This window comes from Balaenoptera physalus (assembly GCF_965194825.1).
Source record: "Balaenoptera physalus genome assembly, chromosome: 6".
Taxonomy (NCBI): domain Eukaryota; kingdom Metazoa; phylum Chordata; class Mammalia; order Artiodactyla; family Balaenopteridae; genus Balaenoptera; species Balaenoptera physalus.
This window is the reverse complement of record NC_138885.1, coordinates 132,454,015-132,473,437: the sequence shown is the minus strand read 5'-3', so window position 1 is coordinate 132,473,437 and position 19,423 is coordinate 132,454,015. Positions and strand designations below refer to the sequence as shown.

At 41.4% G+C, this 19,423-nt stretch overlaps 1 long non-coding RNA gene across 1 annotated transcript in view; it reads left to right on the top strand.

The window, feature by feature from the left end:
* The first annotated feature begins 4,038 nt into the window (after positions 1–4,038).
* Positions 4,039–19,423, top strand: part of LOC309663023 — a 55,927-nt gene continuing 40,542 nt past the window's right edge. The window contains exon 1 of the long non-coding RNA XR_014265078.1: positions 4,039–12,875. This is a non-coding gene — a long non-coding RNA (uncharacterized lncRNA). The remainder of the gene's footprint in view (positions 12,876–19,423) is intronic.

Below are 19,423 nucleotides of genomic sequence, written 5' to 3'. Positions count from 1 at the left end.
TTGGACACTATTTTAGATGGAATTCAAGAATTCAGTGTAGCAGAACTAAATAAACTTTGAGGGCCAATTTCTTTTATGTTCCCAATACTTAGCACTGTGCCTCATATAAAGAGGGCCATGAAAAATGCTTGCTGAATTATATTCGTCAATCTACCAATCAATAAATGAAAGGTACCTTCTTAATTGGAGAGTCTATGGGGATTAGTTCCAGCTTAATCAAACATCAAGCATGGGCCTCAGGGAAACCTCTATCCCTCAGCAGGCTACAGGGAGGATAAAATGGGGATGTGTGTGTGTGTGTGTGTGTGTGTGTGTGTGCGTGTGTGTGTGCAAAAGTTCCTAGAGGCTATTTCTGGAACAGTCAGGGCAGGCTAACTGCTGTGACAAGCAAACCCTCTCTCTGAGGATTCATGCCAAAAAATGTCTATTTTTTGCTCACGTCCAAGTTGAATGTTGGTCTTCAAGAGGCAGCTAGCCACATGGTGTTCAAGGACCGGTCTCTTCCATTCTGTGGCTCTGCATCCCCTTGGAGTCCTCTGTAAGGTCACCTGTCAATCCAGCAGACAAGAAGGAAAGTGGGAAATCACGAGGCTGTGCCTAGAAGTGACAAATATCACTTCTAACGACATTGCACTGGCCAGAATGCAGGCTTGTGGACACACCTACCTTGAAGAGAGGCTGGGAGGTATGGTCTAGCTGTGTGACCATGAAGAAAAGAAAATGAGGTCTGAGAACAATAAACCAGTTTCTACCAGAAGCTATAAAGCAAATGAAGTATCTTATTTACTTTGATCTTTATCTCAGTGGCCTCAGTATGACATTTAATGCTTCATGGCAAAAATCAAGATAAGAAAAATTCCCCTTTTCATCCTAAGCTACAAAAGGTTCAATTTCCCAGGCCAATCAGGAGAAAAAGAAGAAAAATGAGGGGGTGGAGGGAGGAAGAGGAGGTGGAAGAAGAAAGAAAAGAAGAAATAAAAGTGAGTTTACACCCCAAACACTTGTTTTCTGGAATTCTTGTTTGTTTGACCATTAGCCAAATCCTCAGGCATAGGTTATAATTATTGGATGTTGCCTAGCACATGGTTTCACTGGTAGGGAATCATTTTTAATGATAGGAAATAGGACTTTCCAATGTGTAATATTTAACAGAAAATTTGCAATTTGTATATTTAAAAGCACATCAAAAGAAAAACGCTCTATGAACTGGTTCTTCATTGGTAAGTTTGATTATTAAAACTCTCATCGTCCTTTCATGATTTGCCAAGCTTTCCGAGACCTTTTGACTTTTATTGCTCTCCTCATATGATACATCTGGATCCGTGGGCACGTGCACACTTTGGGAACAGATCCTTTCTCATTACCAATTTCGATGGTCTTCACTGATTTTCAAATGATAACTTTTAGCCATTATACCAAAAGCTTTAGATATTTCCGTTCATTTAATCCTCAAAATCACCCTTTGGAATTGGTATTATTATTCCATTTCACAGATGAGGAAATTGAGGCTCAAAAATATGAAGTAACTTGCCCAAGTTTAGCTAGCAAGTGTCAGAGCTAGGAATCGAACCAGTCAGTCCGCCTCCAGAAACCATGCTCTTAATAACAAAAAGTCAGTTTCCAGATCAGAACTGGGTCTTTGTTGTTATTGTTTTGTCCGAATGATTGTTTTGGCAAAGTTAATTCAGAACCCTAGCTGAAACTTCAGTCACTGCCTAAAAGGTTCATTTCATTGTGGAATCATATGTCTACACCAGACCCAATGGAACCCTCAGTTGGCTGGGCTGTAAACTTGCTTTCATGACAACCGTGGACCTGGCTTCTGCTCCTACAAACTTCTGAAGCAATGACATTCCCCCTGAGGCTCTGGGGGTGCCACACTCAGAACAAACAGCAGCTGAAGTGTGCCCGCAGGTGTTCCCAACCGTCCCAATCTCCCTCTTTGCTGTCGCCATTCCAGGTCAGACAGTCAGGCAGAATCAGAAGGTGAGAAAGGAACACCCAAATCACAGGCTTCTCTGATGCCCGTATTGACAGAGAAGCTCCACCACTGAAAGCAGTTGAAAGCAGTTATTGAAAGCAATTTAAACTCTAAATACGTGGAATTTTAGAGAAAAAAAAAACTGCAATGAAAAGACACTTTTATGAAAAATATATGAGGTTGCTTCCAGTAATTATAGATCAGTGCGGATATGTTTCTTTCATTGGCCATTAATTTAAATCAATTATTTATCAAGTCCTGTGATGCTGTGTGTTAGAAACCACTTAGGACTGGCTGCTTTAATGTGTTCTTTAAAGGGACAGATTATAGATTCCACTTCAAGGGTTTCTTTTCCTATGACTGACATGGAAAGGAAGAATACGCTGTTGGGATCAAAACTCACTGGGTCCTTGCAGTGAGGTTACTTCCTCTGCCCCCCCCCCCACAAAGTTACGGTGAGAATTTTTACAACTTTTTTTTCCCACTAGCTTCTCTGATTACAGAGATGATGCTATACTTAAGAAGAATATCCTTGGTGGTCCGACACAATGGGCCTCTTAGGAATTGTCCTAACGTAGGTATGTTCCCGATTAGGTGACTCATTGGGTGTTGTGGCCACACACACAATTATAAGATCAGAACTTTTCCTGATTTCTTCATGACATCTGGTCAACCCCCTAGGCAACACGAATTCAAAATTCAGGTCCAGCTGATGAGATTTTATTCTCTTTCCTTTTTACTTTTGTGCTGTTTCCAGATCTTGGCTCTCTAATGATAACAAAGGTGCCTGCTCTATACAGAACAGAAACTTCTTGAGTGTCAGGGAAGAAGAATTAGGAAAAAATGGTGAAGACGGCTCCAGGATAGAAGCAGTAGCATTGGCGACGTTAGGGAAGATTGCTTTAACTTCAAGATGAGCTCAGTTGCCTCAGACTAGTTCAGACTAGTTGCCTTCAGCCTCCGGGCTGTTATTTGCATACCAGGGAGCTGGCCAGTGCATCTCTCCTCTTTCACACCTGCCTTTGATCTCATGCTCCCAGCAGGCTGAGCGACCATCAGTGCCCCCCCCGCCTCGTGTGCCTTCTCTCCTCCATGCTTTGCCTGTTGCCTTGCTCTCGCACCCGGATGTTTTCTCTCCCACCTTCTACGCTCAGCCTTGAAGATCCAAGTCAAGCACTTCCCATTTCAAGAACCTTTCTCAGGTGGCACCATCCACTTCCTGCCCTTTGCTCCTCTGCGTCCTACATCACAAGGCCATAACTGCCACTTCATTTGTCAGGGTCCCCCCTGTCTTGTGAATTCCAAGAGGATGCAGATGATGCTTTCTGCATCCTGGCGTTCTCAGGGCATTTTTGTGTTCTCAGGGCAGTCAGGTAGAGAGTGATTGGTTTGTGCTGCTTAATTCATGAATCTCACAAAAAACGGGCAAACCAGCCAACCCTGGGCATATCTAGGGGAACCTGTTCCTTGTTGACAAGCTCAGAAATGCCTCATCAGTTTCAAATCTCAAGATTTGAATTCTTTTCTTCCGAATGATTCACACCTTAGACTCCCCCTACAAACATTCTAAACTGTGATTTCATTTCAAATTTAGATAGTTGGTAAAAAAAAAATAACCCACTAAAAGAGGAGTGGCCTTGAAGACCTTATTCACAGAAAAGGATGAAGAAGCTGGTATTGGTCAGATCATAGGTTTCATTCAGTAAAAGAATAAGACTGGGGCTTCCCTGGTGGTGCAATGGTTGAGAGTCTGCCTGCTAATGCAGGGGATGCGGGTTCGAGCCCTGGTCTGGGAAGATCCCACATGCCGTGGAGCAACTAGGTCCGTGAGCCACAATTACTGAGCCTGCGCGTCTGGAGCCTGTGCTCCGCAACAAGAGAGGCCGCTATAGTGAGAGGCCCGCGCACCGCGATGAAGAGTGGCCCCCGCTTGCCAGAACTAGAGAAAGCCCTCGCACAGAAACGAAGACCCAACACAGCCAAAAATAAATAAATTAAAAAATATATATATATAACAAATGTTCAAGTACAATTGGTGTCTTAAAAAAAAAAAAAGAATAAGACTGTAAATGGGAACTAATATAACCAGAAATAATAACTTCTCATGTTTAAATAGTTCTTTATCAGTTATAAAGTACTTTTGAATATACTGTGCCTTTTTATTTACCCATAATTCAGTTAAGTGCCAGACTAGATAAAATTAAGCCTAAGTGTCCAGCATATCAGTATAGTATATAGGCCATATCAATCTTGTTTAAGAGGGTCTTCTTTAAACCCAGACTGCCTTGTTCCAATCACATTCAACACAGACTAGCTGTGTGACCCTAGTTGCCTAACCTCTCTGTACAAAGAAGATGACAATTGAATCTCCCTTCTAGGGTCATCGTGAGACATAAAAGAAGTTAAGACTGTGGTTCTCAATCTGCGCTGTATATTGGAGCCATCGGGGAAGCTTTTTAAAAATGCTAATGCCCAGGTCACTCCAGACCGATGACAGCAGAATATCTGGGTGGTGCCTGGCCATCCAGACATCACTATTGTAAAAGTTTCCCAGGTGATTCTAATGTGCAGGCAGCATTGAGACCCACCAAATTAATGATGAAAATCACAGGGCCAGGCACACTATGTATTGTTCGGTACATATGGCCTTTCTTCTTATTTTATGTGCAGTTCCCAGCTGGTTCACCTGCAGCTTCATGGGATGGGGCTTCAGGATAACTTTTGATTTCCACTTTACTGATTTTCCTTTTATCTTAGCTATTCTTGTGGGAAAGCTCTTTAAATATGCTGCATATTTTCCCACGGCCTTTTTTCTGTTAATAACTTTAAAATTTACACAGGAAATTAGAAATTAGAAAAGAGTTGTACACAAAAACACACTATAATCCTATAGTCCCACGCTGAGAAAAACTATTCACATGTTGTCGGACACAAGTCCAGATTTTAGTAAATATGTATAGGTTCCAAAATTAGATCATTTGAGGTGCACATTTTATAACCGGCATTTTTCACTTTAACATTTCATGAATATTTTATGTCAATAAATATATTTCCTAAGATTTATTATTCTATTTTAGAAACCACCATGATATATTTAACCATCCCTCCTTCTTTTTTGGACAAACAAGCTGTTTCCAGTTTCTCTACATCATTGAATGAAGGCAATAAGCCTTCATTCAATGTGTTTATTCATTCTTTCACTTAACAAATATTACTAAGTGTTGTCTTTTGCCAGGCATTGTTGAAAGTAATAAAGACACAGCAAGGAGCAAGAGAAATCCCTGCCATCCCTTCTGAAGGGGGAAGAATGAGAGTAAACAAACAAATAAATACATAATACGTTGGGAGGTGACAAGGCCTAAATGGAAAATCTAATGAGGGCAGGGGGGAAGTCGGTATGTTATTTGGGTGCATGGCGGAGGAGCTGATACTGGAGCAGAGAAGTGGACAAGGTGAAGGAGTGAGCCCAGCAGACACGTGGGAGAAGAGCATCCAGGCAGAAGGAATAACGCTGGCAAGACCCCAAGGTGCTAGAGTTACATCAAGAGGACCCCTGCGCCTGAAGTGGATCAGAAGGGGCAGAGAGATGGAGAAGCAGATGACACAGGACACTGGAGAATACAGTCTGTACTTGGGCTTTAACTCTGAGTGAGATGGGAGCATAGAGGGTTCCGAGCACAGGAGGGACACAACCTGAGTTGTGTTCTTCATAACTGTTGCTGTGTTATGTTGTGTTCAAATAACTGGCTGCTTGTGGAGGACGGGCAATAGGAAGGCAAGGGTAAAAGTACGGAGACCAGAGGGAAGGCAAATGCAAAATCCGAAGGTGGCTTAGCCAAGTGCAGGAAAGTGGAGATGGAGGGAAGCGTTTCTTGCAACCAAACCTTTGTTCACATCTTTGCCTTCTGTTATGAGTTGAATTGTGTCCCCGCGCCCACCTAAAAAAAAGAAAAAAATCATATGTTGAAGTCCTAACTTCCAGAACTTAGAATGTGACCTTATTTGGAAATGGGGTTGTTGTAGAATTAATTAGTTAAGATGAGGCCATACTGGAGTAGGGTGAGCCCTTAATTCAGTATGACCAATATCCCTATAAAAAGGGAAGATTTGGAGACAGACATGTACACAAGGGAGAAGGCCATGCAAAGATGAAGGCAGAGATCAGGTGATGTTTCTGTAAGCCAAGAAACGCCAAAGATTGCTACAAACCACAAGAGGCTAGGAGAGGAGCATGGAACAGATTTTTCCCTCAGAGCCTCCAGAAGGAATCAAAGCTACTGATACCTTGATCTTGGACTTCTAGCCTCCAGAACTGAGACAATACATTTCTGTTCTTTAAGCCACCCAGTTTGTGGTACTTTGTTATAGCAGCCCTAGCAAACTAATACACCTCCCTAGGAAAATTCCTACAGTAGAATTGCTATTTCAAAGGAAACATATATTAAGGTTTTTGATATACATTTCCATCCAGAAAGGTTGTACCTATTTACATTCCCAACAGCAGCATGTATAAGTGTCTATTTCATCATATTCTTACTAACACAGGAAATTAGAATTTGTAACATTTCACAGTGTAACAGATAAAACTATCTATTTTATTGTATTTTAATGTGCATTTTTTGATGATTAGAACCTGGATATTTTTATGTGTTCATTGATTATTTTGTGAATTACCTGTTCTCATCCTTTGCCCATTTTTCTACTGGCCTTCTTGCCTATCCTTACTGATTCCTAAGAACTCTTTATATATTAAGGATGTAAACCCTTTTAAGAAATAGACACACATACACACAAAATAAACAACTGCCTCTTCAAGTTGTCATTTGGCTTTTAATTTTTAATAGTCTGTATCTATGCTATTACAGTGACCTCTGACTACCTGTGGCTATTGAGACTTCAAATATGGCTAGTCCTACTTGAGATGTGCTATGAGTATAAAATACACACCAGATTTCAAACGCTTAGCATGAAAACAAAGAATATAAAATATCCTGTTAATAATTTTTAGTATTGATTGCATGTTTCCCAATGGATTTACTCTCTTAAATTTTCCCGGTAGACAATCATATCTTCTGTCTTTTCAAATCATCTGTCTTTTCTTTCCTGATGTTCAAACTCTTTTCTTTTTTACACTTAATACACTGGACAGCTCTTATTAATATTGAATTATAATGATATTAAGAGGCATCCTTTTCTTGTTCTCTGCGTAAACAGTTATACCCCTGTCATTTCATCCTCATCACATCTGCAGATTTCCTGGCTCCTTCTGGAACGCGCTGCCTTGGTGTTGCAGCTCTCTAGCAGCCCCAGGGCAACCCCACTGGGTTCTGTTTTGACTTAGCTCTAGTTATAGACAATGGGTGGAGGGAGGGGAGGGCAGCAGATGCTGGGAGAGCACGTGTTGTCTGGAGAGGATGACACCTCTGCATAGGCTCTGAGTAAGAGGGGGGTGTGCTAACTCTTATAAGGAGCAGTGGGCTATTTCTGAAGGGTCTGGGAGTTCCAGGTTGCTGGAGACACCAGCCTGGCTGTCCCCATCCTGTGTGTGTCGGGGTCTTGTTCTTTCCCAACCAGGACCCTGACCTGGCACAGCAGACCTGCCTTGCTCGGGCATTTCACCTTCTCTGGAGCTCGGCCACGCTGAGCATTCAGCCCTGGGCCTGGGCCTCGGCCCTCCTGCCTTCCTCCTGCAGGAGATGAGCCGCTTTCTCTGCTCTCAGCTTTTTGTTGTCTGTGTCCAGCTGACTACAGCCACCCAATCCCATTTTTCCTACAGCTGCTACTTCACCTGTATTTCCCAACTACCTGAAACGCTGCACCAGTTAATGCATTCCCTTCCAACGCTCTGCCATCCCATTCACCACCAGAGAAAGTGGCAGCAATTAGAGCTCCACTTTGTGCCTGGCTTCCATCAGGACAGGGTTCAAAACCCCATCTTATCACCTGTGTAGTGGGTTGAACTGTGGCCCCACAAAACTATATGTGTCCTGGAACCTCGGACTGTACCTGTATTTGGGAAAATGGTGTTTGAAAATGTAGTTAAGTTAAAAATCTCAAGGCGAGCTCCTCCTAGATTAGGGTGGACCCTAAATCCAATGACAAGTGTATTTATAAAAAAGAGGGGAATTCCCTAGTGGTCCAGTGGTTAGGACTCCGCACTTCTACTGCAGGGGGTCCGGGTTCGATCCCTGGTGGGGGAACTAAGATCCCACGAGGCACACGGTGTGGCCAAAAAATAAAAAAGAGAGAGAGAAGGAGAGAAGGCACAGAGGAGAAGTTGATGTGAAGACGGAGTCAGAGATTAGAGTGATGTATCTACAAGCCGAGGACATCAAGGACCACCAGAAGCCACCAGATTCTCCTTGGGAGCCTACAGAAGGAACCAACCCTGCCAACATCTTGGTTTTAGACTTCTGGCTTCCAGAGCTGCTAGAGAATGAATATCTGTTGTTTTAATCCACCCAGTCCGTGGTAATTTGTTACTGCAGCCCCAGGATACTAATACAACCTCCTTTCTAGGACCACTCCTGGAACCAGCTGTCCCAAGTGGGGTTCCTCAGGAAGCAGATGCTGAGATGGAAGTTAGAGCACCAGATACTTATTAAAGACTGCCCTGGAGACCAACACCTGTGCAAGGAAAGGGACAGAAGCGAGAGTGGGCAGAGGACTGAGCTGCAATTCAGGTCCAATGACAGCCTTGGCTGACCTGCGGGGTCCTTCAGAGTTGCCCAGAGCTGGGCCAAGATGGCCACAGTGATCGTCATGGGTGTGGGCCGTCCTGGTTGGGTGCGCCCTCAGCTGAGGCAGCCTCTGTAACTGAAGAAGTTCCTGGAGGAGCTGAGGGCTGAAGGCACCTGCTAGAAGCAACTCCAGCAGCCAAGACCCCAGGCCCTTCCTTGTGGAGAAGACTACGTGGTACATCTAGGGGCCCAACTCAGCTTCCGAGACTCAACGCTGTGTTTGTAAGATTCAGCCATGGTTTCCATTACATATAGTTCAGCTGTTTGCACTGCAATCGATTCCACTGTAGGAATAGGCCACAATCTATTTATCCATTCTCCTGTTGACTGACATTATTAGGTTTGTGTTATGAGATGAATTGTGTCTCCCCGCAAAATTCATTGGTTGAATTCCTAACCCCCAGCACCTCTGATATTTGGAGATAAGGACTTTGAGAAGGTAATTATGTTAAAATGAGGTCATGGGGGTGGGACCTAACTCAGCATGACTTGGTCCTTATAAGAGGAGATTAGGACACAGACACACAGGGAAGACCTTATGGAGACAGAGGGGAAAGACACCATCTACAACAAGGTGAGAGCCCTCAGAAGAAAGAGACTCTGCCGAAACCTTGTTCTCATACTTCCAGCCTCCAGAACTGGGAGGAAATAAACTTCTGTGGTTTAAGCCACCCAGTCTGTGTTACTTTGTTATAGCAGCCTTTGCAGACTACTGCAGTATGATTCTAGCTTAGGGCTGTTACTGACATGCTGATCTGTGTTCCTTGGTGCACCTGTTCCTAGGCTTCTCTAGGGCATGTGAACTTCTCTGGGGTATAGACTCCTTAGGTAGGAGTAAAGTGGTTGGTTAAAAGTGTGTAGATAATGCCCAAGTGTTTCCTAAAGTGGTTGAACTAATTTACATTCTTGTCAGTAAATTCCAGTTGCTTCATATCCTTGCCAACACTTGGTATTATTATCAGACTTTAAAATTTTTACCAATCAGATGGTACAAAATGGTATCTTTTTGTGGTTTTAATTTGTATTTCCCTGACTATTAGTGTTTACTGGCCAGAGTTCCACTGCTGAGAGGGGTGTGTTCCAATCTTCGCCCCATTTTTCTATTGTGTTGTCTGTCTTAATCTTATGGATGGATTCCTATTGACCTGGAATATATATGTGTTATTAATCTATATTATTATGTATTCAAAAGACTATATTCTTTTGTTTTAGTTACAAATGTCTTTCTTTACTCTATTTCTTTACTTCATGTTGTCTTTTAATGAACAGTTCTTAATTTTTAATGTAGTCAAATGTATCCATTTCTTTTCTTTTTATATAAATTTATTTATTTTTTTATTTTTGGCTGCGTTGGGTCTTCATTGCTGCGTGCGGGCTTTCTCTAGTTGCGGCAAGCTGGGGCTACTCTTCCTTGTGGTGTGTGGGCTTCTCACTGCAGTGGCTTCTCTTGTTGCGGAGCATGGGCTCTAGGCACGTGGGCTTCAGTAGTTGTGGCACGCGGGCTCAGTAGTTGTGGCGCACAGGCTTAGTTGCTCCGCGGCATGTGGGATCTTCCCGGACCAGGGATCGAATCCGTGTCCCCCGCATCGGCAGGCAGATTCTTAACCACTGCGCCACCAGGGAAGTCCCCATTTCTTTTTACAGTTAATATTTTTTGTGCTTGACTTAAGAAACCCTTCTGCTCCTCCACCACGCTCCCCCCCTCAGCTTTGCTTCTCTCTGAGCGATGCCCTCGTTCTCCCCTACTGCGTATGGCTTCCAAGATGCCATAAGGAGAGAAGCCTGGGGGCAAGTGAGCTGCAGACAGCTTTTGTCTTTGGAACTGGCAAATCCAGAAGAAAGAGGACTTCTCTCTCCCACTACCTTTGGATAAAATCCCTGAAAGGACTCTCCTTGGTCCATCTTAAGTCACACCCTCACCTCTGCAGCAAGGAAAGTGCGGCCATATGATTGACAGCCCCATCAGAATGACATTTCGTTCTAAAGGGGCAGGATGCTGAGCTTGTCCACTAGGATCAGAGAGAGAAGCCAGGCATTCAAGGGCCCGGAAGAAGGTCAGTATCACTGGAGCATTCTAGAAAGAGAAGAGAGTGGTGTGAGATGAGGCAGATCCAAATCACATAGTGTCTCATAGACCATGTCAAGGATTTGGGGGTTTTGATCACTAAAGCAAAGCACTATACCATGTCTGTATGGTGACTTGGGCCAGCACATTAACAGAGCTGTCATTAATACAGTCGTTAACTAAAGTATTGTTTGAAGTTCTGTTGTGAGAGCTTGTCTCTGGCTCAAATGAGATGACTTGCTTTCTGAAATCCATTGCCCGAAAATAAATCATTAGGGTAGCAAGCTTCTATCACATGCTTAGCCTTGGGATTAGTACCATGGAGCATTCTGGAGCACAAGGATGTGGTCCTTGTCCGTAAGGCACTCACAGTCTCATGGGGAGATTAAAGTTAACACTGCGGCATTTAGAAAGCAAAGTCTTACTGAATCCGAACTGCCCACCTCGAGCATTGTTATGACATGTAAAACATGTCCTCCCTGGAACAACAGTGCCTGCTTCTACCTGGAGACCCCACTTCACACAAATGACAATAAATGAGGTTGAATTATTAGTTATAATATAAGATCACTAATAGATACCCTTCCAAGTCAAGTTATGAGTCTTGGTTTAAAATACAGATTCCTCTGTTATGTGCTGTGATCAACTATCTAGAACAGCACTGTCTCCTAGAACGTTCTAGGCAATGGATTTTCCCATACCTGCTCTGTCTAGTACGGTATCCACTGTCCACATTTGACTATTGAGCACTTGAAATGTGGCTAGTGTGACTAACTGAAATTTTAATTTAATTTTATTTGAATTCATTTAAATTTTAATTTTATTACCACCATGGCTATAGGCAGGGGTGTTTGCTTATGAGTATTCTTTCAGCTGTACATGGAGGTTTTATACAGCGCTCTGTGATCAATCTCACAATAAAAGGGAAAATACTTAACCAAAAAAAGTCACCACTTATTGTCACCACTATTGTCACTATTATTATTTCAGTGGCATCCCTGTCCATTGTCCCCTCCAATAACCAGGAAGAAGGAAAGGTTTTCCCTGCAGCTGTGAGGCAACTATGTCCCCAACTGTTCTCACGCACGTTTCCCGATAGATGGAATTGTAGGTAAGGTCAGTGTAGGTAAGTAGCAATGAGGGCTTTCTCAGGTGCTCTGATGAAATGACTCCCCTCTTGACCTGCAGCAGGTCTAATTGCTTCCATGGATGATGAAATCAGGTCCCCTGTGACCTGCTCTTCTCAGCAATGGGATGTATGAGCCCAACTTCCAGAATGTCAGTTTCACATCAAATGACCCTCTCTGTGATATTAATAGACACTCTCCCCTTCTTGAAACTTATATTCAGTTAAAGAACAAGTAGACATCAAGATAGATGTAATAATCCCCAACCAATGTGACTGGAGCTGAACCTCTTCTCTCCAGCAGAAGAGCTGCTTGAGGGAATGTAACCCGAAGCAACACCATGGCTTAGAAACGTCCTCACCATAATCCTCAAAGCCATCAGAAAGGTCAGAAAAAGGCTTCGCTACAGTAAGGAGGAAAGCCACAGCCTGAGAGGCAATATTCCCTGCTCACAGCCTTTTCAAACGTGTGGCAAAGAAGTGTGATAGTGTCAGACCTCTCTGGGGCAAATTGGTCCATTAGGCTCCATCTACAACACGGTAGGCGTCCCGTAAAAGCCAAGAAAGAAAGCACAAAGCAGACACCTGGAAAACACAAAAGTGTTGCCCTCCAAAAAGAGGAGAAGGAAAGTAGTTTAGCTAACGTCTCTGTACCAGAGCCACTTAGAAATCTCTGCCCTCTTACCTGCACTAATACTTATTTGGTTTCCATTTGGCTTTTTAAAACTAAAAAGCTGGGACTTCTCTGGTGGCGCAGTGGTTAAGAACCCGCTTGCCAATGCAGGGGACATGGGTTCGATCCCTGGTCCAGGAAGATCCCACATGCTGCAGAGCAATTAAGCCCATGCACCGCAACTATTGAGCCTGTGCGCCACAACTACTGAAGCCCGCGCGCCTAGAGCCCATGCTCCGCAACAAGAGAAGCCACCACAATGAGAAGCCCACGCACCGCAACAAAGAGTAGTCCCTGCTCGCCACAACTAGAGAAAGCCCTCGCGCAGCAACGAAGACCCAACACAGCCAAAGATAATAAATAAATAAAACAAATAAATTTATTAAAAAAAAAACTATAAAGCTAGATCCAAGAGTTATTTTCTAAAATAAGTTGGTAGTTCTTTCCAGGCTTCAGCAAAACAATGAAATTTGGGATGTTAATTGGAAAAAAACATCTCCGACCAGCTTTCTTTCCTAACTACGTACCTTGGATAGACATCGTCCTCTCGTTGCCACTCCAAGTATTGTGATGCGATTTAGAGGTAGCCCCTCTCTTCTGCCTGTTTTCCAGCCCCACACCTGCATGGTTAGGAAATTACATTCTTAGTAACCGTTATACTTTATGCCAAGCACTGTGCCAGGTGCTCTTACTTAGCTTGTTTTATTTAATCTCCATAACTCCATGAAGTAGATACTATTCCCATTTCACAGATGACATAACTGAGGCTCAGGTCTATTGCCCAAGGTGGCCTTGGTTACAAACTGCAAGATTGTAAGACAGGTCATCTCTCTCCTTTGTTGAGATGATCAAGGGATACAATATACATAAACCCCTTAGCACAGTCTCTGCTCAATGAATAGTGTTATTGCTATTACTAATGTTATTACTGCAGGAATTGGATTGCCCCAGGATCCATCTCCCCACCCCCTTACATTTTCTAACACAGAGTCATTCTATCTGGGCCATCCATGAGGACCATGGGAAGCATCGCGCTCTGAGGTGGAGGCACCAGCCCTGCAGACCGTGCTGCAGATGAGCAGGAACGAACACAGGACGCTGAGGGGGAGGACCTTCTGCTGCCGCTGAGTGGCACACGGGCCCCCAGAGAGCGCACACACACACAAGGTGTAATAAATGCGTGTCTACCTGCTTTCCTTTCAATATGTTTGAAAAGATGTTTGAAACTTGATTATACTATTTATAATTGGCATACTACCTTGACTTGTGCCAGTACTACATTGTAAAACAGAGTTGTATTTTATGATATTTAACAATGCTTGACACTTTGAAGTGCCACTTTTGAGGAATGAATATGGTATAACATACTTGAGTATGTGTGATACCAACCTTTTTAAAATAAAATATAAATTATAAATATATAGGAAATATATACATATATATAATTAGGAATCACAGGATTATGGAGGTTGAGAAGTCCCACGATCTGCCTTCTGTAAGCTGAGACCCAGGAAAGCTGGTGGTGTAGCTCCAGTCTGAGTCTGGAGGCCAGAGAACCACAGGACGATTGTCCCAGTCTGAGGGCAAAAGACCAATTTCCCAGTTCAAGCAGAGAGAGGGAGCAAATTCTCCCAGTCCTCTGCTTTTTGCGCTATTCAGGCCCTCTATGGACTGGATGAGGCCCACCCACATTGGGGTGCTTTACTCAGTCTACCAGCTCAGATACTAATCTCTTCCGGAAACACCTTCACAGACACAGAAGTAATGTTTAACCAGACATCTGGTTATCTGGTGGCCTAGTCAAGTTGATACATAAAATTAACCATCACAATGCCCCAGTCTGGTGAATCAAAAACCCACAGTAAACATAAGCTGGGGCCTCATGGGAGGGGTAACTATCACCAACACTGCGTCAATAATGGGCATTGTCTCAGCTATAGCTGGATGTTCATATTCTTAAACACACTAACTTAAACTCCAAGACCCTTCAGGGTGTTAGCAGTTCACGGTTCTTTTGGGACAATTAGGTTCAATAGCACTTACATATTGCAAATGACTACAGAATGTTCCAGGTAAAGGAGACATTGGTTTCTGCAGTTTCTTCCCCTCTGAGCACTAGCAAATTATGTTACTAATTTCAGAAGAATGATTGCAAATGAAAAACATAACATTTTCATAATAAATTCAATACGTGGTAAAAAAAATACTACTAATAGACCATAGAAAGGAATAGGTATTGAAATGGGAGTTATTATTTTTCTCTGTCAAATACTTGCAAAACTATAGACTTAAGAAAATTCATAAAGAGTTCTGAAATGCATATCCCATTCAGCAATAGAAAAATATTGGGATATAAGCAAGACATTTAAAATACAGAAGATGAGAAAACAAGTGAGAATTCCTTTTTTAAAAAAAATCTAAATTTTGTGTGACTTTCCTGGTGGTCCAGTGGTTAAGACTTCACCTTCCAATGCAGGGGGTGCAGGTTCAATTCCTGGTCAGGGAGCTAAGATCCCACGTGCCTCGTGGCCAAAAAACCAAAACAAAACAAAACAAAAAAAACCAAAACTGAAACAGAAGCAATATTGTAACAAATTCAATAAAGACTTTTAAAAAAATGGTCCACATCAAAAAAAAATCTTTAAAAAGAATCTAAATTTTGTGCATTTTATAACGATGCTAAATAATTGTGATAAATGAGACAGACAGAAATAATTCTTACTTCTTGCAAGAAATAACCTTAGAAGCAATGGTGTCAGTGGCTGAATATAAAGAGATAAGGATGGTTGAGAAAAGAGGTGACACTATTAACAAAAAGTTCATTTTGAGTAAGGACTGCATGCACTTAAACTTTTCAAAAAACAGAACAGAGTGTCTTCTGTGCCTTTCAAACATATTCCAGTAAACCATGGGAAGCAAGAAGGATCTGTGATGGTGTGATGGGTTGATGAAAGAAGAAAAGGGAAGCAATCCTGGGACATTTCTAAGGTAGGTAATTTTTTAAAGTATTTAGCAAATTATCAATGATCCTGGTGCCTCCTGTTTTAAAGTTATTCATACATAGGAACAGAGAAGAGCTGATCCTTGAATGCTACAGAGAAAGATGTCCTGAAATTTTTCAGATCCATAAATAATGGGGTGGATTAAAAATAGGTCATCCAAATCAATCTAATCGCCTTCTATTTTTAATGTAAGTTCTTTTCATTGATTTTTTTAAATGGATAGCCCATTAAAACACATTAATCATGACCCTAAGAGTGTATTTGTATTGCAAAAAGCCTAAGGTGAAGAGTAAAAAGCAATTTCCCACCACATGAAACTGAGGCCGGAACAGCACAAAAGAGGGCTGGAGCCCTACTTTTCCCAGGAAAATCATTTCTGGGTAAAAGCTGGGACATGAAGTATCATCGTGATAAGACGTTGTCCAACTGTATAAGAGCAGTTTTAGAAGGTTTGGAGCCATGTGTGTCTTCTTTGGATAAATTATCTCTAATTTTGTAGACCCAAGGTGAAAACACATGATTAGTTCTGCTGGGATTTTTATTACATGAGCAATGCACGCTCACAAATGCAGAATACATGTTCATTCTAGAAAATGCAGATAAGGAAAACAAATATTTAAAATAATCCACAATATCATCATCCAGAGATAACACTGGAAACATTTTGATATATACACACTCAAATTTTTAAAGTATACAATGTATATGTTTTAAATGCAGGCATATAATACATGTTTGTAAACTTTTGTACTAAAAGATCATATACATTTTAGATGACAATCTATGTGTGTGTGTGTATGTGTGTGTGTGTGTGTGTATCACCATTTACTCAAAACTATCCTTCTAGTATTGGACTTTATAAAAAATGCTTCACTAAAGATTCTGCAGCTAAATAACATGCCACCAAATTGACTTTAGGAGAAATTGTACAAATTAACGTTCTCCCAAAATATGAGAAAATATTCACTTCATATTCTCACCAATATTTTTTCTACCAATTTTTTTTATTGTTCTTTATCTTTACTAATTTGACAGTTTAAAATAGTGATTCAAAGCTTTAAATTTGGTTTTGGAGGCAGGACATTTTATATGTTTATGGGCCTTTTGTACTCCATCTTTTGTTGATTGCCATTTATGAACTTTGTCCTTTTCTCTTTCAGGGTTTTCATGTTCCTCTTTATATTTTAATATTATTAACACTTTGTAATATATAATAGAGCTACTTTTCCCATTTTGTTGTTTGGCTATTAAATTTTTCTTAGGTATTTTTTTCATGAAGAAAATTTTCATTTCTATGTATTAACATTCTTTTAAAATATATTTTTCCTTATATCTTTTGCCTTTGTGTCATTCTTGGAATTTATTGATTGTGACATAGCAAACATTCTCTAAAATGGCCATTCTTTTTGCCATTTTTTGCCATTTACCCCCAAAACGTGCAAGAGTTAAGATCATAATGAGACTTTAATATAGGAATAAAAATTTCTTGCAGAGTTTGAGACTTCGATTTAGCCAAATACACACAAAGAAGATGGGTCAGTACAGTTGGTCCACAGTATGGGCTCATGAATGGTGTCTTGGGTTCCCTGGCCAAGCAGGTTAAGAAGGGGCTGTACAATCAACAACCCAATAATTGTTTGCCCTAAAATATAGACTGAGCAAAAGGACCTTCTTTCATAAGTTGGCAAGATGATGAGTGACATTATGAAGGTTTTGTAGGCACCCAAGTCTAGATTTGACTAATTGCCTTTTCACAAATTGGTCACTGGTCTAATGGACCGCCAATCACTTGTCTTCAAGGCTGGATTGGATTGGAGCAGAGAATAATCAGCTTATACAACCATATGTTTCTTGTGGAACACAAGATAATCCAGCACAAAAAAAGACAACTGAAATAAGACTTCATACTTATAAATACACACACACATAAACACACACACAGAGGCAAAGCAAGCAGCTGGAGAATAAGCAAATATTTTCCAATGTTTCATCTCCAAACCAAAAGGCCTAAGGATCTTATACAAAGACCTGGATTTAGTTACTTTAAACAAAGACCTATTGGTTACAAATCCTAGGATAACAAAATAAATTCAGGAATGAGAGCTCAGTGAGACTAGTTAGAATGCAGATCACCGCTGAGGCAGACCTACCTGGCAGCAGAGGAGAAGGACAAATGGAGTTTGGGACCAAGGGACCCAGTGAGTGCCCCTGTCGGTCTGAGGATGCCCTAGAATGCTTCCAAGTAGGGGCCACCCTACTCGAAACCACCTCAGAAGAAACTCCAGAGCTGTCACAGAATAAGACCACCTCAATAGCTGAACCAAGCTGAGTGCGCTGCTGTCAGTCCTGTATTGGATCAGCTGTACAAGAGCAGTTTTAGAATGTTTGGAGCCACATGTGTCTTACTTGGATAAATAATTTTGTAGAGTCAAGGTAAAATCATAAGATTAGTTCTGCTGTGTTTTTTATCACGTGAGTAATGCACGCTCGCAATTGCAGAAACAATGTTCAATCTAGAAAATGCAGCTAAGGAAAACTAGTGTTAAAAATAATTCGTAATACCATCATCCAGAGGTAACACAAGAAACATTTTGATATAAACGTGCTCAAATTTTTAAAACATATAATGTATATATATTTTCTGAAGTGCAAAATTATCTTTTTAAAAAATATTTTGAACTTTCAGTGTTCACATTTATTTCTTTTTTATTATTATTAATTTTAGATTCTTTTCTGTTATGGGTTATTACAAAATATTGAGTATAGTTCCCCATGCTATACAGTAGGTCCTTGTTGGTTATCTATTGTATATATAGTAGTGTGTATATGTTAATCCCAAACCCCTGATGTATATTTTTTTAATGCAGGTATGCAATACCTATGTTTGCAACCTCTAAAAGGTAAAATTTTAGGTGCCAATAAATACAGTTCTTCAAAGTTGTTAAATGGAGCACAGATACATATCTATCACCATCACTCAACCATCCTTCTGGTATTGGACTTTACAGTAAGTCTCCTACGTACAAACGAGTTCCGTTACGAGACCCTGTTCGTAAGTCCAACGAAGTTAGCCTGGATACCCAACTAACACAATCAGCTATATAGTACTGTACCATAATAGATTTATAATACTTTTCACACAAATAATACATAAAAAACAAACACAAAAAATAAAGAAAACATTTTTAATCTTACAGTACAGTATCTTGAAAAGTACAGTAGTACAGTACAACAGCTGGCATACAAGGGCTGGCATAGAGTGAACAGGCAAGAAGAGTTACTGACTGGAGGAGGGAGAGGAGGTGGGAGATGGTAGAGCTGAAGGGTCATCAGCAATAGGAGACGGAGAGCAAGCTGCAATTTCACTCACGCCTGACCTTGATAGCACACGTCTGGTTCCTTGCTGGATTCAATTCTATCTACCCTCTTGAAAAAATGATCCAGTGACGTCTGGGTAGTAGCTCTTTTTTCTCGTCATAGATGACACGGTAGCACTGGATTACATTCTGAACGGCTGCTACAACCTTCGTGTACTGTTCTACGTTCAGGTCCTGTGCCTCAAAAACTAACGGTGCCTCCTCAAATAAAGAAAATCCCCTTGCTATTTCCTGCATCGTGAATCTCTTTTGTTCTTCAGTTACTTCTTCTTCCTCTTGTCTATATTTATCCTTTCTCTGGGCCTCCAATTCCTTCAGGTCTTCATTAGTAAGCTCCTCGTGTTGCACAGCAACAGTACTGTAAAGTACACAAAAGCACAACCACGTGTGGAGAATGCACGCACATAACAATGTATGCCAGACACGTGAACTAAGTTATGTGATTGAACACGTGAACGT